The 19,578-nt window shown below is 34.7% G+C and overlaps 1 protein-coding gene and 1 long non-coding RNA gene across 5 annotated transcripts in view; one reads left to right on the forward strand and one right to left on the reverse strand.

The window, feature by feature from the left end:
• Positions 1-19,578, forward strand: part of SLITRK1 (SLIT and NTRK like family member 1) — a 204,254-nt gene that overhangs the window by 127,280 nt on the left and 57,396 nt on the right. For 2 of the 4 annotated variants that reach the window (XR_009247897.1, XR_009247896.1), the window contains exon 1: positions 10,370-13,221. The exons of the other annotated variants lie outside the window; for them this stretch is intronic. The gene's annotated coding sequence lies outside the window, so the exon portion shown is untranslated. Of the gene's footprint in view, positions 1-10,369; positions 13,222-19,578 lie in introns of those variants that run through there. 4 annotated transcript variants of the gene reach the window in all.
• The window catches only part of LOC131483769 (uncharacterized), a 165,700-nt gene continuing 147,289 nt past the window's right edge, over positions 1,168-19,578 (reverse strand). Inside the window, exon 4 of the long non-coding RNA XR_009247902.1 lies at positions 1,168-1,322. This is a non-coding gene — a long non-coding RNA (uncharacterized LOC131483769). The remainder of the gene's footprint in view (positions 1,323-19,578) is intronic.

Below are 19,578 nucleotides of genomic sequence, written 5' to 3' on the forward strand. Positions count from 1 at the left end.
TCAGATGCTCAACAGACTGAGCCATTCAGGTGCCCCAACAATGTGGCTTCTTAAAAAGATTATCTACTGTGGTCTTTATATTAAACTTAAAAAAATATATATATATATATGTATATATATATATATATATATACCATGTCTTTTTTCAAACCAGAATAATAAGAAGCATATCATTAAAATGTTCTTATTATGGCTATGAAAAACTGAATTAAAAATTGTAAAACCTTATGGAACATCATTCAAGTAATTTTTTTCAGAAATGATAGCATTAAGCTAGCAGAAGAGTAAATTAATGAGTATATTAATTTAGAAATCATTAGCTCATATCTCATTTTAGTTGTATACTAAACAAATCAGAGTATCTGCAACAATTTTAATTATTTTGTTAGATGTGGTCTTAAACTAAACTCCTCTTCTGCCTGTGTTGAAAATAGACTACAGATGATTACATTTCCATAGACTTCAAAACATAAGCTTCTTTTGGTTTGAAATAAGAATGTTAAGGGTGCCAAGTATAAAGTTTATAACTGCTGTTATTTTGGATTATATAGAGTTATGAAAATCCAAATGTTTTACAAAGTTAAAAAGTATTCTTTTTTTTGCTCACTTATAACTCAAAAATCTCTAGTCATTCTGCCAAAACATGCCAAGAAGCCCAGCTCCTTGCCATATGTCTGCATAATCTTATCAAATCACTGCTATTCACGTGCACACATTCACACACATACAAACAAGGGATGCCAAAAATTAAAAATATATGTATTTTACAGAAGCTTGAATTGAGACCATGACCTCATTTGAACGCAGCATGTGGCCTATTTCTAGGGTTATTTTAAGCCACCATTAACAGAAGTATGTATGTGTATTTTACTTAATACTCCCTGTACTACCTACTATAATTTTAATGTATCCTGATAGTCAAGCATGATTGAAATAATTTAATAATAATTTAGTTTTTTAATTTCATTTACTATGTACAATTTTCTTTGTTTATCAGTTAATAATATAAAACAACATAATAGTGAATGGCATTCCGGAAGCACCAAATAAGCATTAGCTATAATATAATAGTTATTTAATATTTAATAGCATTAACTATTACTAAAACATGTATAAATAGATTCTTAGACAAGGCCCTTAATGTCTTAGGTTCTTAAAATAACTAAATTCTGTTAATAAGTTGTTTATTAGATTTTTTTTCCTTTGTGAAAAGTAGCAGTGCAGCAATTTGTTCCGAGGTCACGATTGTCCAAAGTTCCATATTTCCTGTTTCTAGATACCCATTGATATCCTCCTATAACATCAGTCATCAGTTCCAGGCCCTGTGAGAAAACAGACACAAGGATTGTATTCTCTCTCGAGACATGGACTAAAGAGAATTTCAAATTGGGTGTTCTAGTGTTTAAAGAATACCTACTTCATGCCAAAAAATAATTAAAAAACATTTCTATATGTCTATGTGTTAGGGAAAAAATGTGAGTGGGAAAAAGCAGAAGGAGTGAGCTCCTCTCCTTGTCTTCAATATCACCACATTTTGTTCCAGGATAAGTAAGTCTCAAATGCTTTAGGGTATGAGGTTCTTTCTAAGCTGATCACAGTTTGCCCCTTTATCCTAGTGTTTTAATGATTTTTCCAATCCAAATCACCTCACATCAAGATGTATGTCCTTTCAGATTGGAATTTGCATTTTGCACCTTTACTTTTTTCTATTTCATATCTCTCTGCTATTTATATTCACACTATCTTTTTTTAATTAAAAGAAAATTTTAATGTTTATTTATTTTTGAGACAGAGAGAGAGACAGAGCACAAGCAGGGCAGGAGCAGAGATAGGGAGACACAGAATCCAAAGCAGACTCCAGGCTCTGAGCTGTCAGCACAGAGCCTGACGTGGGGCTCGAACTCACAGACCGCGAGATCATGACCTGAGCTGATGTCGGACGCTCAACCAACTGAGCCACTCTGGCGCCCCTATATTCACACTATTTTATAGCTACTTTAGTTTTTTTTATATTCTTAGTCCTAGCTAAAGACTCAGTGTTTATTTAATAAGTAGACAAATGAGAACATTTTCTTGAGAAATACTGAAAACTATGTGTAATCCACCCAGTGGGAACGGCCATTCAATCCCACTATAGTGAATTTAGACTACTTTAATGGCACTCAGCCTTAGATGAATGTAAATAACTTGGAAGTATTGAAAGAAATCATGTTGGGAGAACTTGCTCTGAATTATATTAAAATATCTGAAGGTAGAGGGGACTTGGCATTAAGAACTATTAATATCTCCCAGGTGATATTCTAATGGGTAGCCATGGTTGAGAACCACAAGCATAGATGACTTTGTATCTACCTATAAGGTTTCATATCACATGTACTTAATTAGGCCAACGCATCAATGAACATCAGGTGTTGTTGATGTTAGCCTATAATGTGGCTTATATGGATTTACTTCCTGAGCACTTTTCCACTGCACAATAATGTGAGAGATTTTTCATGGAGTCCAGACCTATGATTTATAACTTATATCTTATGATTGGATTTAGCATGGTTTTATGATTTGATTGTGTCATTTTATTTATTTTTAAGTATTACTTATTTCTGAGAAAGAGAGAGAGAGAAAAGGAGTATAAGCAGGGGAGGAGCAGAGAGAGAGAGGGAGACACAGAATCTAAAGCAGGCTCCAGGCTCTCAGCTGTCAGCGCAGAGCACAAGGTGGGACTTGAACTCATGAACTGCAAGATCATGACCTGAGCTGAAGTTGGACACTTAACTGACTGAGCCACCCAGGCACCCCTTGATGGTGTCATTTTAATCCCTTCTACAAAATCTTTTGGAGATGCTTTGTTAGACTTCTTTTGAACAAATCACTTTGTGTTTTTCCCTTGACACAGTCTATACCTATTAATAGATTGTTCTAATTCAAGTCAATTTCCTGTTAAAAAACAAAATTCAGGCAAGTAAATTTGAATATCTAATTGGCTTTATTAAAGGATTCATGAAGTGTGCACCATCCCATCTGGCAAGTAGAGGGAAGCTCAGAGTGGTACAAATGGAAGGTTTTTATAGGAAGGAAGGTGGGGCATCCTTTGTTAGTAGAAGAAAAGGATGATTCCTGGCAAGGTTGCTTTTCGTTAAGGGGGAAAATGGGCTCTTACCCAGCAGATGACCTCATCTTCCTTTGGGGGATGGAGAGGGCCCACATGGCAGACTACTCCACTGGCATCAATTGAGACAATTCCTGACTGACCAATTATAACTACATTTCTGGGGGAGGTTGAAACTTCAGATGGATTGTATATTAAACCTCAGTCTGGGGACTCAGCATAAGTGGTGCCATTTTTGGCTGTTGTTTTCTGTTTAACATTCCTCATTTGGATTGATTAAAAATCAGGTTCCCTGTAATTTTCCCTGGACCTTTGCACATGAAATAAACCTGTTTGTTTTCCATCTGTAAGTCCATTGAGTGTTTGAAGATGGTTATTATATTTATTTTTCCAAACTATACTTTTATACTTCTCTTATGTTACTTGGCTTTTGTATTACTCTGTAACAATTCTATTTAAAGTGTAGTACTGTGCAAATATTTAATACTGTAGATGCATAGTGAACTAGCAAACGTTAAAATAAAATCATATATTTTGAGACGAACATTTTTTCTTGGTAAACCAAAGTTACCCCTGCTTCCCTTTCTAGCCTGTATTTTTGTTGTAGGGTTTTATACAGATGTTATTTTTATCATGGCTTAATTTTAGTTTGTTTTATTTCACAATTCCCATCAGAATAAATCTCTGTTGCCTGTAAGCCAATAAAAAAGTGTTTAAAATTTGTATCACTAACAATCCTACTGGCTTCATATAACAGAGGTTTATTTCTCACTACTGTTTTGTGTCCTCTACTATAGGTTCTATTCTGTTTCTTATTATTCCAAAACTCAGGCTAATGGAACAGGGGGTTGCTTAAGGTATACTGGTTTTGTGGCTCTTAAAACTTCTGGTTGAATATGACATGTCATTTCTTCCTACATCTTGTTGGCCAGAGATAACCGTATGGCCCATTAGCTCTGATACAAAAGGGAGAAGTGGGTATATTCATCCAACAGGGAGAACACGGAAGGGATCGCTTATAGATGGACCCTGTAGATATTGGTAAAAAATAGTACAATCTACTACAGAGTTCTTTATGGTCAAGAAAGAACCTTTCTTATGGCTGTATTTCCAGAACCAACAATAGTGCCTAGAACATAATAAGATCTGGATGCTTGTTTGTTTAATGAATGAAAGGATTGATTAATGGCTGCATGAATGATTGAATGATTAACTTTGAGGTACTGAGTACAAATGCCACTAAATACCAAGCTAAGGCATTTAATATTTTAACTGTTAAAAGAATAAGACATCATTAAAAGCCTTGGATCAAAAATATAATTTGAATAAAGGATAGCTAGAAATTTCTAGTGAAACTCTGGAGCAAAATACAGCCAGAAGACCATCCACCCAAGAGCCCTCAGAGAGATTGTTAAACATGCAGATACTCAAGCTAGATCTTCTGAATCAGATTCTGCAGAAGGACCTAGAAAATTGCAATTTTTTTGATGGACATATTTCATGATTTTAAAGTACCCTCAAGTTCGAGTATTTCTCACTGATGCATATAAGAAGATCAAAGAACTATTGGAGTTTAGAGAATTTGTGGAGAAGCAGGTTCTGGAGAAGAGGACAAAACCAAAAATCATCAGACAGATGAAGCTGTTGATGAGATACGATTATCTGTTAATCCTGTCTTTAGATGTACTTTTTTCTTCCTCCATCTTTTGTTAATATTTCTATCTTTTTCATCTTAAAAATGACAAGACTATTCTTAGATGAAGTTAGCGATTACACAGAGAACATTCTTCTGACTTCTGTTTCAAATTCTAACCTAATTGCTGGATTGTCCCCTGGAGGAAGGGGACAGAGGTGATGGTACAATGATGAGGTAGCAGGAAGAGGTAGAATGGGATAAGAGGTATGAGAACTACACCAGAAATTAAAGGATAAAAAAATTACAGGCATTTGGCAGGATGTCTGAGCTGAGTTCTCAAACTTATTTTCAGATGTGCAATAAAGTGTTACTTTTCCTTTCTCAGAAAAATAGAAGCATTTGGGACACATTAAGCAATCAAAAAAATGTTATCTATTTCAAATATATATTTTAGTTTCCTTATGGAACTCAATTATTTTCACATAAATATTCACTCTTTTAGATTTTAATCTCTTGCCTATCGGTATCTATTTATTAAATATATTATGAATTAATATACAGAATTTTGCATCCTCATAAATTTTTGAATAATGTATAGTTTTAGTATCTTGCTTTTTTAGACACAAATTAATACAAATATTTAATATAAATTATGTAAATTAACAATTATTTTTAAAAATCTAGAGCCATTCCTAATGTAATTTCTAGAATTTCTTCAAACATCCTCTAATTTCATCATCCCTATGATTGTTATGGATAAGATGTTATCCATATTATAGGGTAGTATAATTGTTCAATACTTTCCCACTTTTTTTAAACAGTCTTGTTATAATATATTGATTAAGAAGACAGTGGCATCAGACTGCTTGTGGTTGAATTCTAGTTCTCCAAGTTAACCACAACAAACCTCTGTTTATTCATCTATAAGATAGATATAAAATAAAATATGACCTATGTCAGAGAATTATGACAGCTGGATAACAGAATATGTTCAAAGGCATAATACATGATACAGTAAGCCTTCAATTAAGATTAACTATTATTATTAGATATTGGTGTAATACTTATAAATTATATGGAAAATATCTACTTACATATTTCATAGTACAAAGTTTAATTTCATTAATATCAATACCTATTCTAATATTATTCTGTTGATGAATCTGACAGTTTTTAGATTTTTGATACGAGTATATTTTATAGTATTATTCTAGAGAGCATGCATGGGGGCTTAACCTTCTGAGTCCTCGTATTTTCACAAAGTTTATTTTGTTTTCTCATTTTTAAAGTTCATTTGGTTTGGATGCAGAATCCTAAATTCCAAATCAGTTTCCCTTCCATCAGTGTTATATTGTTTGAATTACTATGGCTATGTTTAATACCAAGTGTCTGATAAAATAGGCTCTTATGAATTAAGATTATTTTTCAAATTTTCTTAAAACATTTTCTATGTAATCCAGTTTTGGTAATGAGAAAGTCAGCATTACTTACATTCTCATTCCTTTGTAGGCAATTTGTCTTACTTCTAAGTTTTCCGTAGTCTCTATTTTTCCTTATAGTTCAAAATTTTTGCCGTGATATGTGTCTTGTGGGTCATTTTTCATTCTTACTACTTGGTACTTGACAGGCCTTATACATATACAGATTTATGTATTTCTTCAGCTCTGGGAAATTTTCTTCTAATATTCCAGATTTACTTTAAGGGTCTTTAGTCCTAATATAATTACTGCTGTAGTTATATAAGTATACACATTAAAATTATCTTCAACTTTTATATACTTGATTCTGTATACTTTTTATGAATAACATGTAAAAAAATAATTCTCAAAATTCAGAAAATCTTGATTTTATCCAAGTACAAATGTGTCTGGAATCTAAGATATTCATTTATGAAAGCACAAGCAGTGTGGTAAAATCGATACAAAGAATATTTTTCAAAAGACTTTATTTTTTGAGTAGTTTAACATTTACAGAAAAATTGAGCAGAAAGTGGAGATTGACCATATATACCACCCACCTTTCCTCTAGTTTCCACTGTTATTAACATCATACATTACTGAGGTACATTTGAAGATTGATGAGCCAATATTGATCCATTATTAACTCAAATCCCTATTTACCATTAGGGTTTATTCTGTGCTGAACATTCTGTTGGTTTTGACAAGTGTATCAGGACATTTATTCACCATTAAAACGTTATACAGAATAGTTTCACTGTTCCAAACACTACTGTGCTCCACCTATTCATCCCTGCCTTTCCCTCCAACCTTTGGTAAACACTGATTTTTTTTTTTTTTTTTTACTGTGTCCATAGTTTTGTCTTTTCCATAATGTCACGTAGTTAGAATCCTACGGTATGTAGATATTTCATATTTGGCATCTTTCCCTTAGCGATATGCATTTAAGATCCCTCATGTCTTTTTGTGGCTTGATAGCAATTTGTGTTTCTAGTGCTGAGTCATACTCCATTGTGTAGATGTACCACAGTTTACTTATCTAGTCACCTAATGAAAAGTATCTTAGTTGCTTCCAAGTTTTGGCAATGATGAATAAAACCTCCATGGGCAGGTTTTATGTGGACATAATATTTCACCTCATTTGGGTAAATACTAAAGGGTACAATTGTCATATTACATAATAAGAGTATATTTAGATCTGTAAAAATCTGCCAAAATTGTTTTCTTTTTTTAAATTTTTTTTTTTTTTCAACGTTTATTTTATTTTTTGGGACAGAGAGAGACAGAGCATGAACGGGGGAGGGGCAGAGAGAGAGAGGGAGACACAGAATCGGAAACAGGCTCCAGGCTCTGAGCCATCAGCCCAGAGCCTGACGCGGGGCTCGAACTCACAGACCGTGAGATCGTGACCTGGCTGAAGTCGGCCGCTTAACCGACTGCGCCACCCAGGCGCCCCCAAAATTGTTTTCTAAGAGTTGTACCATTTTACACTCACCAGAAATGAATGAGCATTCCTGTCACCTCCTATCATTGCCAGCATTTGGTATTATTCTTGTTTTGAATTTTAGCCTCTCTAGTAGGTACATGGTGATATCTCATTGTCTTAATATGCTATTCCCTAGGGATATATGATATTTAGTATCTTTTCATGTGCTTATTTGCCATCTATATATTTTCCTTGAGGAGTAGTCTGTTCAGATATTTTTCCCAGTTTTTATTGGATCATTTATTTTCTTATTTACTTTTTCAAAAAAATTTTTTTAGTGTTTCTTATTTTTGAGAGAGAGACAGAGTGTGAGCAGGGGAAGGGCAGAGAGAGAGGCAGACACAGAATCTGAAGCCAGCTCCAGACTGAGCTGTCAGCACAGAGCCTGATGTGGGGCTAGAACTCATGAACTGTGAGATCATGACCTGAGCCGAAGTCAGACGCTTAACTGACTGAGTCACCCAGGTGCCCCATATTTTCTTATTTACTTTTAAGGTTTCTTTATATTTCTGGAAACCAGTCTTTTATCCAATAGGTGTTTTGCAAATATTTTCTCCTAGTATGTGGTTGCCCTTTCATTATCTTAATGGTATATTTTACAGATTAGAAGTTTTTAATTTTAATGAAGTTCCAATTTATCATTCTTTTTTCTTTCATGGATTGTGCTTTTGGTATTATATTCACAAAGTCATTGACAAACCCAAGGTCACCTTGATTTTCTCCTATGTTATATTATAGGAGTTTTATAATAGTGTTTTAAGTTTATGTCTGTGATATGTTTTGAGTTGATTTTCATGAAAAGTATAAGGTCTATTCTAGACTCATCTTTTTAGGCATGTGGGTGTCTAGTTGTTCCAGCACCATTTATTGAAAAGATGCCTGATCGTTTTGCCAGTGAATTGTGTTGCTCTCTTGTCAAAGTACAGTCACAGCTATACTTGTTGCAGAGATGGGAACATTTTAAGAATTGATTATAAGAATTAAGAAATAAATAGTAAAAATCACCAGCTTATATACAAACTTATGTTCAGAATTTTATGTTTACAATATTTATGCTCTAGAAGGAAATATAATCATGACTTTGAGTTATTCTGGTCAGAAGTTATTTGCATCTCAACTAAATAAGAAATCCACAGTTTTTAGCATGTAACTATAGAGTCTGGGTCAGAATCAGTAGTAAATAGATCTCAAACAAAGCACATCCCATAAGGATCTGAACTCAAATGTCACATCTTCAGGAATGTTTTTCCAGACTATGCTACTTTAAGTAGTCTCTTCCCCAAGAACATTTTGTCAGATGATGTGTTTATTTCCTTCTTTGTATTCCTAGCCCCTGAGACCTTTAGTGGCAAATAGTAAGTGTAAAAGACATAGGATCTCGTATTTTTCTAGCTCCCTTACATTTCAGTTGACTTTGTGATTTGTGACTAGAAGTAACAAATCACTTCCATGCATAGTCTTAGAAAAGCCCATGTGAGACCTTCCACTTATACCATATCCCACTGGGAAATGCAAGAAGACCTTATTCAGAGGTGGAGGAGGAATGATAAGATCTGAGCAGCCTAGATGACTGATTAGCCACGTGGATGGCAAGAAACAGTGTCATCTAAACAGATATCTGAGCCTACAAGCAGATGGAGGGCAGCAAGAAATAAACCTTTGTGTGTACAGAATTTGGTGTTGCTTGTTAGCTCAATAAAACCTAAGTTGTCCTAATTAATACAAGTATGTGCATCGATATAGTGTATATATGTATTTTAGATGAATGGTAAAGGAAAATGAAGAAATGTGTGTTTACTCCAATGAGAACAGTCATAAAGGCAGAAAAATAATTTCATTGTAGAAAACAAGTGAATTTATTGGGTCATGTCAACATTCCAGAGAATTATGGGAGATCTCAGTCTAATTGTGTACATGTGCTTCATATGTCTGTGTGACCCATGTACTGAGTATTCTCTTAATTAACTAAAGTAAAATCCAAATTGAATTGAGTAATGACACTGTCTCTGAGTTACTCTAAAATTTCCAGGCAGAAGAGCCTACAGACCAATCATGAGAGTAAGAAGCAAACATCATAGACCTATCCAAGAGCCAATAAGATCAATCCTCACTTTCTATTTTTATGGTTAATCTTCTCAAGTTCAAATTTTGGTCTTCATTTGTGTCTTTGCTTATTTAATTTTGTTCTCTATTTTTGTTATTTCCTGTTCTCCATTGTCCTTTAGAACACTGAGGATTCACAAACTGCTTTTGTCTCATGTCTTACTGGCTGGTTTTCTAACAGGTTCTGCCAACAGGATTCATTGCTGATAGATCAGAAGGGAGGAGAGAAAGAGGAGCTTCCTGATTCTAGCACAGCAGTTACAGTGGTCCCCTGTTTTCACTTCCCATGGTTTCTGTTACCTGTGGTCAGCTGGGATCTGGAAGCAGATGATCCTCCTTCTGATGTATCCTCAGGAGGTCAGCAGTAGCCTAATGCTATGTCACAATGCCTACATCACCTATCTCACTTCATCTTATCACAAGGCATTTAATCATTTCACATCATCATAACAAGAAGGGTGAGTACAGGACAATAAGATATTTTAAGAGATAAAGAGATCACATGTATATAACTTTTATTATGGTATACTGTTAATATTGTTCTATTTTTATTATTGTTGTTAATCTCTTCCTATGCTTAATTCATAGATTAAACTTTATCATAGGTATGTATGTATAGGAAAAAACATAGTACATATAGGGTTTGGTACTGTCCATGGTTTCAGGTATCCACTGAAGGTTCTTGGGATGTATCCTTCATGGATAAGGTGGGGGTGACTACTGTATTGGCATTTGCTAGCATTACTTAGAGCAGTGGTAGCAGTGAGATATTGTACTTGAACACATTTTGATTGTGTCAATGCCACTCATCTTATTAGTGTGTCCAGAACTACTACGATAGCCTCTTCTAGTGTGCAGTAGCTGATGTAGGCTGGTGCCCTCCAGTTGAGAGACATTACTAACAACTTCTATTTCTTAGTATTATCTCTTCCAATTTATTCCTTCAGCCCCTGTCATCTTTCTTTTTTTTTTAAATAATTTCTTTTGTTTAATGTTTTTATTTATTTTTGAGACAGAGACAGAGCATGAGTGGGGAAGGGGCAGAGAGAGAGAGGGAGACACAGAATATGAAGCAGGCTCCAGGCTCTGAGCTGTCAGCACAGAGCCTGATGCGGGGCTCGAACTCACAGACTGTGAGATAGTGACCTGAGCTGAAGTGGGACGCTTAACTGGCTGAGCCATCCAGGCGCCCCCTGTCATCTTTCTTTTGATCATTCAGTCCTCCACCACCTGTATAACCATTTAGCCTCTTTGAACAACATGGATTAATTTCTGTTTCCCTGAGTTCATAGTGACAATATACTTGATGTATTACAGGAAGGCAATGATGAGTGAATTAGCAATTTGCATAAAACTAATGAATGAATGTGATGTAATGTATAGAAAATGGACATATTTTTATATTTTATATGCACAGATTCCTTTAATAATCTGAAGTCTCTTGAGCAATCATTGAAAATTAAAGTCAGCAATCACAGGCGTGAAGATTGAAACGGTTGTCTAAAGTTTTATGCCCTGAAATTCATGTACTTTACTCTGTTGGATATATCTTGGCATTTTTGTTACACACTATTCTAATAAGCTCTTTCATTTTTTTTGTTCAGCCCAGAGCAAACTACTTTAGAACAACAATTTTATATGGGGGTGTTAGAATGACTCCTAAAAGCATAGTGATCAAAACCAAGATTAATACCTGACAGCTTAACCATAGAGGAAAAGAAATACTCAAAAAATAAAACATAGAAACTGTTCAAATGTTATCATACAGAATAAAATGTATGGACACATTCATTTACAGTTTTCAAAATGTCCCCAAATGTCTAAAATAATAAATTTTCCTATGATATTTAGCCATTAATAAGTTATTTTAGCTTTTAAATTTTAAAATACCAGGAGCATACAACTGAGTAAGTAAAATTACACAACAAATATAACATGTTTTAATTAGGTAGGACAAGTGCAAAGGGCTTTGATACCTAAATAAGAAATTTCTTATACGCATAAAGTTCATGAGAAGTTTCAATTTATGTTGATCTACCCAGCATAATTTTTAATGGTGCCTTCTTTTACACTTATAATTATTGTGGTTTGTGCAATAGGCATGGTTATCCTTTCTACTGGGAATATACTTGTCATTATTGTAAATTATGTATTTGGTTAATATCCAAAGCTAACAGAATTTCTGACACAGTGGTAGTAGCGAAGATTCTTGGTTGTCCTGAATATCCATACTCCCATTTTTCCAAAATTACACATTCCAATTCAGAATACACATGATTTTTTTTCTTTTCCTCTCCCCCACCCCCCAAGGACTCCAGTGTGACTGTGTGGATAAGTTCAGATCAGATGGAATATGGATAGAAATGTAATCTGGAAGCTTCCAGAAATTTTCCTTAAGAGAGCTGTCAGATACATTTTGACCTTTTCATCTCCTCCCTCCTGTCAGTTCTTGGGATGCATACATTCTGTTTTGGAACATGAGATTGGGTGGGGGGTGGCAAAGCCATTCAGAACATGACAAAGTTCTGAACAGGATAGTCCTTGGTTCCCTGGGAAGTTCATAGAGTAAGCACAATAACTGGTTTGGGACCACTTACATCTAGAGTGTGTTTATACAAGATAGAAATAAACATATAAGGCACTTATTGGCAGCCAAATGTAGTCTTTACTGAGCTAGTAGATCTTTAATAAATGTCCAAAGGGTGAATCAATTACTGAATCAAGATCAAGCTAACATTCAATCAAACTTAGAGGCAATCTTTTATTTAAAATGATTTTAGCTTCAAGGTGCAGAAAGTCCAATTCAAATTGCTTCTAACAACATTAATATATATTTAATCACTTCAGAAAAATCCTACAGTGAGCATAGGATTCAGGGTCTGATGATTTAATGGCATATAGTAACACAATTTATGCATACCCTTTCCATGGTCCCACTCAGTCATTCTTTGACAGTCATGGTAGATTTAGAATGATTGCTGGAAGCAATAGCAATTTTATTCAGCAGCAAAGGGATGGATGTTGCCAAGATTTTATAAGTGGAAAACTTTTCTGGGAAGTCAGTGGTAAACTCTTGTTGGCTTCTATTGTATTCATTCCTTTCACCGTGAGAATACTGTATGTTGATTGATCTAGGCTGGGGTTTCTGGTGCAATAATGGCAAGAGGATGAGATACTTATTAGAGTCTTAGATTATTGGTAACCCATCCAACACATATATTAAAGTGGGGGGTGGGGGTGGTATAGGTGGATAGTTAGGAAAGGAATGATAGTCTCTGGAATTCAATGACAGTATCTTCTATTGTCTAGCACTTTTGCCACCTGACACCGATATTTCCTTTTCATCTATACTTTCAACTGAATTTCCTGTCTAGGATCTCAATGTACTATACATCCCTCTTCATCAGATACAGATATCTTTCTTCATGACCAGGTATGTACATATAGCATATCCATCCCCAATGTGTGTATATAAATATAGGGAAAAAATTGAAAAATACTAGAGTGAAGAATCTCATTTGTAAAACTTTGAATAGAAAAGACCATCAACTTTTCATTTGTTCACATAGCACATCATATTGGAAAAAAAAAAGTAAGAACTCTTTGAGCTGGTTGTAGAGTCCTCATGTGTACTGTTTCCCATGACTTCACCTGAGACTGATGCATATTACAGTTTTATATTAAATTTTTAGTCTTAAATTTTAAGTTATACTAAAAACTGTCATCTGCCAATAAACTAAAAGAAAGTCTAGGTAAAAATAGCAAAGTATTATACTACTGAATTACTTTAGCATTATTATTGATACCACAGTACTAATAAGGAAAACAAAAATTTAAAAAAAATTGTCTAAAATACTTAGCTAAAAGAACATTATTTTATCTGTGTAAATTGTTACCTTTGCAAGTTAGAAAATGATCTCATTTTGTTATGCAATTACAGAGGAGTTATGTTTAATGACAGTGAATATAGAAAAATATATTTGGGCAGTTTGCTTATATATTTTTCCTTAGGTTTGTTTTACAAGTAATCATTGATGCATTGTCTAAATTATTAGGAATTGAAATTTAGGAGCTCATCACCATCCATTTAACATTTTTGTAGAAAAGAGTATTCAAGAAAGTGAAAATAGATTTTTCTTTAAAGATTTTTTTTTAATAAATTTCACTTCAAGACTACTTTCCTCTAAATATTCCCAGGGCTACAATGATCACTAGTAGAGAGATTTCAAATCATTTGAACTACAAAGTTATACCTGGCAAGTTGGTCTTATTTTCACCTTTTTATTTCTTTCTTTTGAGTATTTGGCAGGACTAATCATGTTGATTGATGTGTGGTAAAAAGGACTGCTGGGAAAACTGCTTCCAAGCAATGTGCCGCTGATGAAAATGGTGCAATTTAAGATTTTTAAATAAAGGTGGAATAATTTCAGTATTAGGAAGTGCATGGATTTCAGTGGGAATTGGAATAAGACTTCTCTTTGGACTGATATCAGTTAATAGCTATGCTAAATTGCAAATGCCATTAGCATTTGCTGTCAAAAGAAAAATTGAGACTTAAAAATACCTAGAAAAGTTTTCTTTACAGTTTATTGTTATGTGATAAACCAATCTGGGCAAATCATATAAGTGTTTATCAGTGGTTACCAGGTGAATTGTACATTTCCCTTACTTTGATATATGGATGCCACTCTTTTCAATTTTATTGGTTAAATTATAATATAAGGACAGATAATAAGGCATATTTTTCAATCACATATTTCCTATTTAAAATTATTCCTAGTTATTATTAAAAATGTTATAATAAAATGTACCTCTTAAAATACAAGAGGTTTGAAAAAGGGGGTAAAGAAAATACTGCTAAAATCATGAGGACTTCAGTGTCCTGTCAGAGAATACCATCTGAATTCCACAGGGAACATGCACCAAATCCATGAGGAGAGGAGCATATCTGGTTTGTCCATGTCAGGGTCACCAGTAGCTAGCACTGTGCCCAGAATAAAATAGATGCTCAATACATGCATTGATTAAATGAATGGATAAAATGTCACAAGACCTTGTCTTTTCCAAAGAAGGGTGTCAGGAGACAAACATCAAACAGGTTCGTGAGATTGATTTGATCTAAGTCCTACTTAACCCTAAGACTGTACTTGGTGGTACATGCAAAGGAAAAGAAACATAAGTACTTTTGCTTCTCGTGCAGAGAAATGAATTATTTCTTTTTCCCACTAAGAAAGTTTGTTCCCACTAAGAAAGTTTGTGTTTTTATAAATGCATTGACTTTATATTCTATAATTAGTTTGTATTTGTATATAAATGAATAGGTAAGGAGGTATGTGCCTTCTGTGCTAAAATATCTATGAATAGACAGACAATCCCAATAAGGAAAATTCCCTTACCTATAGTATCAGTACACCACAATACTTTATTGCTTAGAAATTTCAGACTTTTCCATGAAGGTGTTTTGTGTTCTATGAATAATCAGATACAGTTCTTGCATATGTCAAACAAACAGCACTGTGCTCACAACAGTGAAGATCAACCAAAACAAAAAACAGTATTGTAGGAAATCTGGGAAATTATAGCACAGTTTAGTGTTGCTCGAACTGGGAAAGGAAAAGGGAAAAAAGTCCCATTGGGAGGAAATTTACTACCTTAAAAGATTTTTCTAGGATTTCAGAAATTCTCTAAAAAATATATTTATTTATTTTTGTTTTGTAATTCTTTTTTTTTTTTTTTTCTTTTTTTTTTTTAAATTTTTTTTTTTTTTGCAACGTTTTTTATTTATTTTTGGGACAGAGAGAGACAGAGCATGAACGGGGGAGGGGCAGAGAGAGAGGGAGACACAGAATCGGAAACAGGCTCCAGGCTCCGAGCCATCAGCCCAGAGCCTGACGCGGGGCTCGAACTCACGGACCATGAGATCATGACCTGGCTGAAGTCGGACGCTTAACCGACTGCGCCACCCAGGCGCCCCTGTTTTGTAATTCTTAATCCTAAGAATACCCTTTAATTCTGTAGGACTATAGTGGAAAAACAAATATCTACACATTTATGGAAACAAAAAGTAAGTGAATACAAAAAGAAGGGCAAAGGGACTAATGAGCCTGATTTAAAGGAGCTTTCCCTGTTGCCCCGCGTCACCCAAACACCGCACATGTTTTCACTGACATTTAAAGGCATGCATAAGATGTTGTCTCCATTCACACTACTGACATATGTGTTATTTAGAAACTGCTTTTTTACAAATGTATTTGAGGAGTGTGGCAGTTTTTCAGCACAGATACACTTAATCTCCATACTTATACATAATAACTGTAAAAACAGAGATGAATAGTAGTAAGTAGTGGTACAGAAGAAAGTGCTGGGTTATAAGGGAAATCAAAATGCTTCGCTACATGATACAACCCTACATTACTATCTCAGTATTTGCCGTTAAAACCATGGAACTTATAATATAGATGACATTAACAGAAAAATGCCAATAGGTCTGGTTACTTTGGATACTATTTGAAGCCGTAGAGGAATGATGAGTTACTATGGCTTTGAAAATAAATAAATATAAGGAAATTACCAAAAAAAAAATAGTAGTATTAGAGATGAATGTCAGTAGAACATAAAACTCTACTAAGAAATACCTCTCTGTATCACTTAATATTCCCAGGATCTATACTACCAAATAGGTAACAGAAAATACATCGATAAGTCTGTATAAAAGTGATAAAGGAGATATTATTTTTTATTTCAAGTGGTTGTGTTTTCTGCTGTAGGATTAGGCATTCTGTGAGAGGCATCAATAAATGCATATATATGTAAATGTATATATTTTTAAAAATCGTGTCTATAAATATATATCAGTATGTATATATACATATACATAAAGAATGAAGAATGATCAACATCATTAATAACAATCTGTTAATTTTGAGTCCCAGATAAACTTCATAAAAACAGAACTATATAAAGACACTAATATTGTGATAATTTCATCATTCATCAAATTTAAATATTTTTTAAAAATTATTTTGCTATAGTAAAAATTCCTGGATTTCAGATTTATTTTCCAGATTTATTTTCCTAAAAATGATATGATGATTAAATTATTGAACTTTTATATGCTATGTGATTTTCACTTGAAAATCACATTTCTTGAGAGAGATTAACAGAAGTTCACTGGAGAACAGCAATAATGAAGTTGTGGTGGTTTCTCATTGGCTACAAGTGGTAGATAGTGTGTTGTTGCTGGGGCAGGTAGAGATCTGCCTTACTTTTTTCAAAGGCGGGAAATAAAATTCCTATGTGAAACTCTTCAGTGTAAAAATTATATTCTTCCCGCTGATTAGGCAGACTGCAAGTACTGGTACGTGTGAGAGCGCCCCCTTCAGGAATTCCCCCACTTCATTTTATTTATTTATTTATTTATTTATTTGTAATCTTTATTTATTTTTGAGAGAGAGACAAAGTGTGAGCAGGGAAGGAGCAGAGAGAGAGGGAGACACAGAATCCGAAGCAAGCTCCAGGCCCTGAGCTAGCCGCACAGAGTCCGACGCGGGGCTCGAACTCACGGACCACGAGATCGTGACCTGAGCCGCAGTCGGACGCTCAACCGACTGAGCCACCCGGGCACGCTCGCCACTCCATTTTATTTTTTAATTTTTTTTTTAACGTTTATTTTTGAGACAGAGAGAGACAGAGCATGAACGGGGGAGGGGCAGAGAGAGAGGGAGACACAGAATCCGAAGCAGGTTCCAGGCCATCAGCCCAGAGCCGGACATGGGGCTCGAACTCACGGACCGCGAGATCGTGACCTGAGTTGAAGTCGGAAGCTTAACGACTGAGCCACCCAGGTGCCCCATTGCCACTCCATTTTAAATGAGATTTCCTTTACTCCATGCTCAAAACTCTCATACCATAAAGTTCTTATTATTAACTAAATTTCAGGCTGAACTCATCATCTAAAGGCAGTGTCTTCACCTCTCCTCTTTAAAACAAGTTACCTCTTAAAATTAAGCTTTGTTTCGAGTGTAATTGTGAGTGAATAAATTAATCATGTGCTATAACATAAAAAGAGAGAGGACAATAGGACTCAGGGGAGAGGTGAATGCAAATGAACTGAAGAATTTAATGCTCAGCTTCAGTGCAATATTATGATTTTCACTTCAGCAGATGAGAAATAGCGGGGGTGTGCAATCTGAAAATCATCAGTACAGTTAGCTCTTCCCTGTTCCCACACTAAAAATCCATCAACAATCTGAATACCAGACTATAACTCCACAATCCAAAAGCCTTTAATGTTGCAAACTCATCTGTGCTACTGCTCTATGTACAGCATACCAAATGTAACTATTTAATTATTTAGCACCTATGTAAATTTGTGTGCGTGTGTGAACTTGTATCTTGCAAACACCTGCTTCTATCATGCATAATGTAAACACAGTCCCAAATGAGAGGGGCTGTGTAAAGGATTCTTCTCCAATCTACTTCATCCTGCTATTTTGGCAGTGTTGCTACTGTGTCTAAAAATTAGAGAGACTATAAAATACATGTAATCATTTTTATATTTTTTTATTGCCTAAAGCAAATAGGTCACAGAGTAATTTAGATGGCAGTTACATTTTATTATTTTGACAGTATCCAGAGAGATAGCAGTGAAATGGAAGCTACTTTCACCAATGTGTAGCATGTCAGGAATATTTTGTGTTGGCTTAATATATAAAGGGATTTTGTAACTTGGTAGTGATAGTGGAGGACCATCTAGAACTTATAACATCTTCAATACTGGGTCTTGAGTCTTGAGGTAATTAAGTCAGAGCCAGCAGAATCAAATGTGTCATAGGTTTATTTTCCCTACTACTGCAGAACATTAATTTGGTGGATGGTAAATTATTATTTTTTTTTACATTCTTGAGTAGTCTATGGAATATGCACCCCACAGCCTAGACCTCTGTGTCCAATTCCCACAGAAGACAGTGGGGAAAATAATCTCCACAACACATAGCTTCTTCATATTTATAATCCCTAAGGAAAAGAGACTTTGGACTTAAGGCATGTAAATAAATTCATTTTTATAGTGCGATAAAAGTCAATCACAAGGACTTTGAAGATTTGGACAACAAAGACTTCATTACTTGCCTGTAGCAAAGCAACTTAGAGTGCTATTCTTCCTGGAAGTGTATCTCTCAAGTTCCTGGTTGGAAGTTCTTGTTCGATCTCATCTTAAATTAAAAGATTTTGTGGAATTTCTTTTCTTGATTTATGATGTTATGAAATGTAGAGAGGGTGGTCTGTGGCACCAAATAGGCCTTGTTCAAAAGCTCATTTCCAGTAAGCATTAGGTGAGTGAACTTGAAAGAGTTATTCAAACCCTAAAGGTTTCAGTTACTTTGTGGTTTGCAATAACAGTTGTTTTCAGATTTAGATAATGAGTATAAATTACACATCAAGCACAGTGCACATATCAGATACTGTAGGAATATCATGGCACTCTTTGATAAGACTCTTTTAGTAAGACTTCCATTTTTAAAATAAAATATATTGCAAGCCATTAAATTATAAACAATTATGTCTGCAAAATTATGTTTCCTAGTCTGCCCTTAAAACCAGTGATCCTTGTTTTTTTTTTTTTTTTTTTAATTTTTTTAACGTTTATTTATTTTTGAGACAGAGAGAGACAGAGCATGAACGGGGTAGGGGCAGAGAGAGAGGGAGACACAGAATGGGAAGCAGGCTCCAGGCTCTGAGTCATCAGCCCAGAGCCTGACACAGGGCTCGAACTCACGGACCATGAGATTGT

Source organism: Neofelis nebulosa, chromosome 1 (assembly GCF_028018385.1).
Source record: "Neofelis nebulosa isolate mNeoNeb1 chromosome 1, mNeoNeb1.pri, whole genome shotgun sequence".
NCBI lineage: Eukaryota > Metazoa > Chordata > Mammalia > Carnivora > Felidae > Neofelis > Neofelis nebulosa.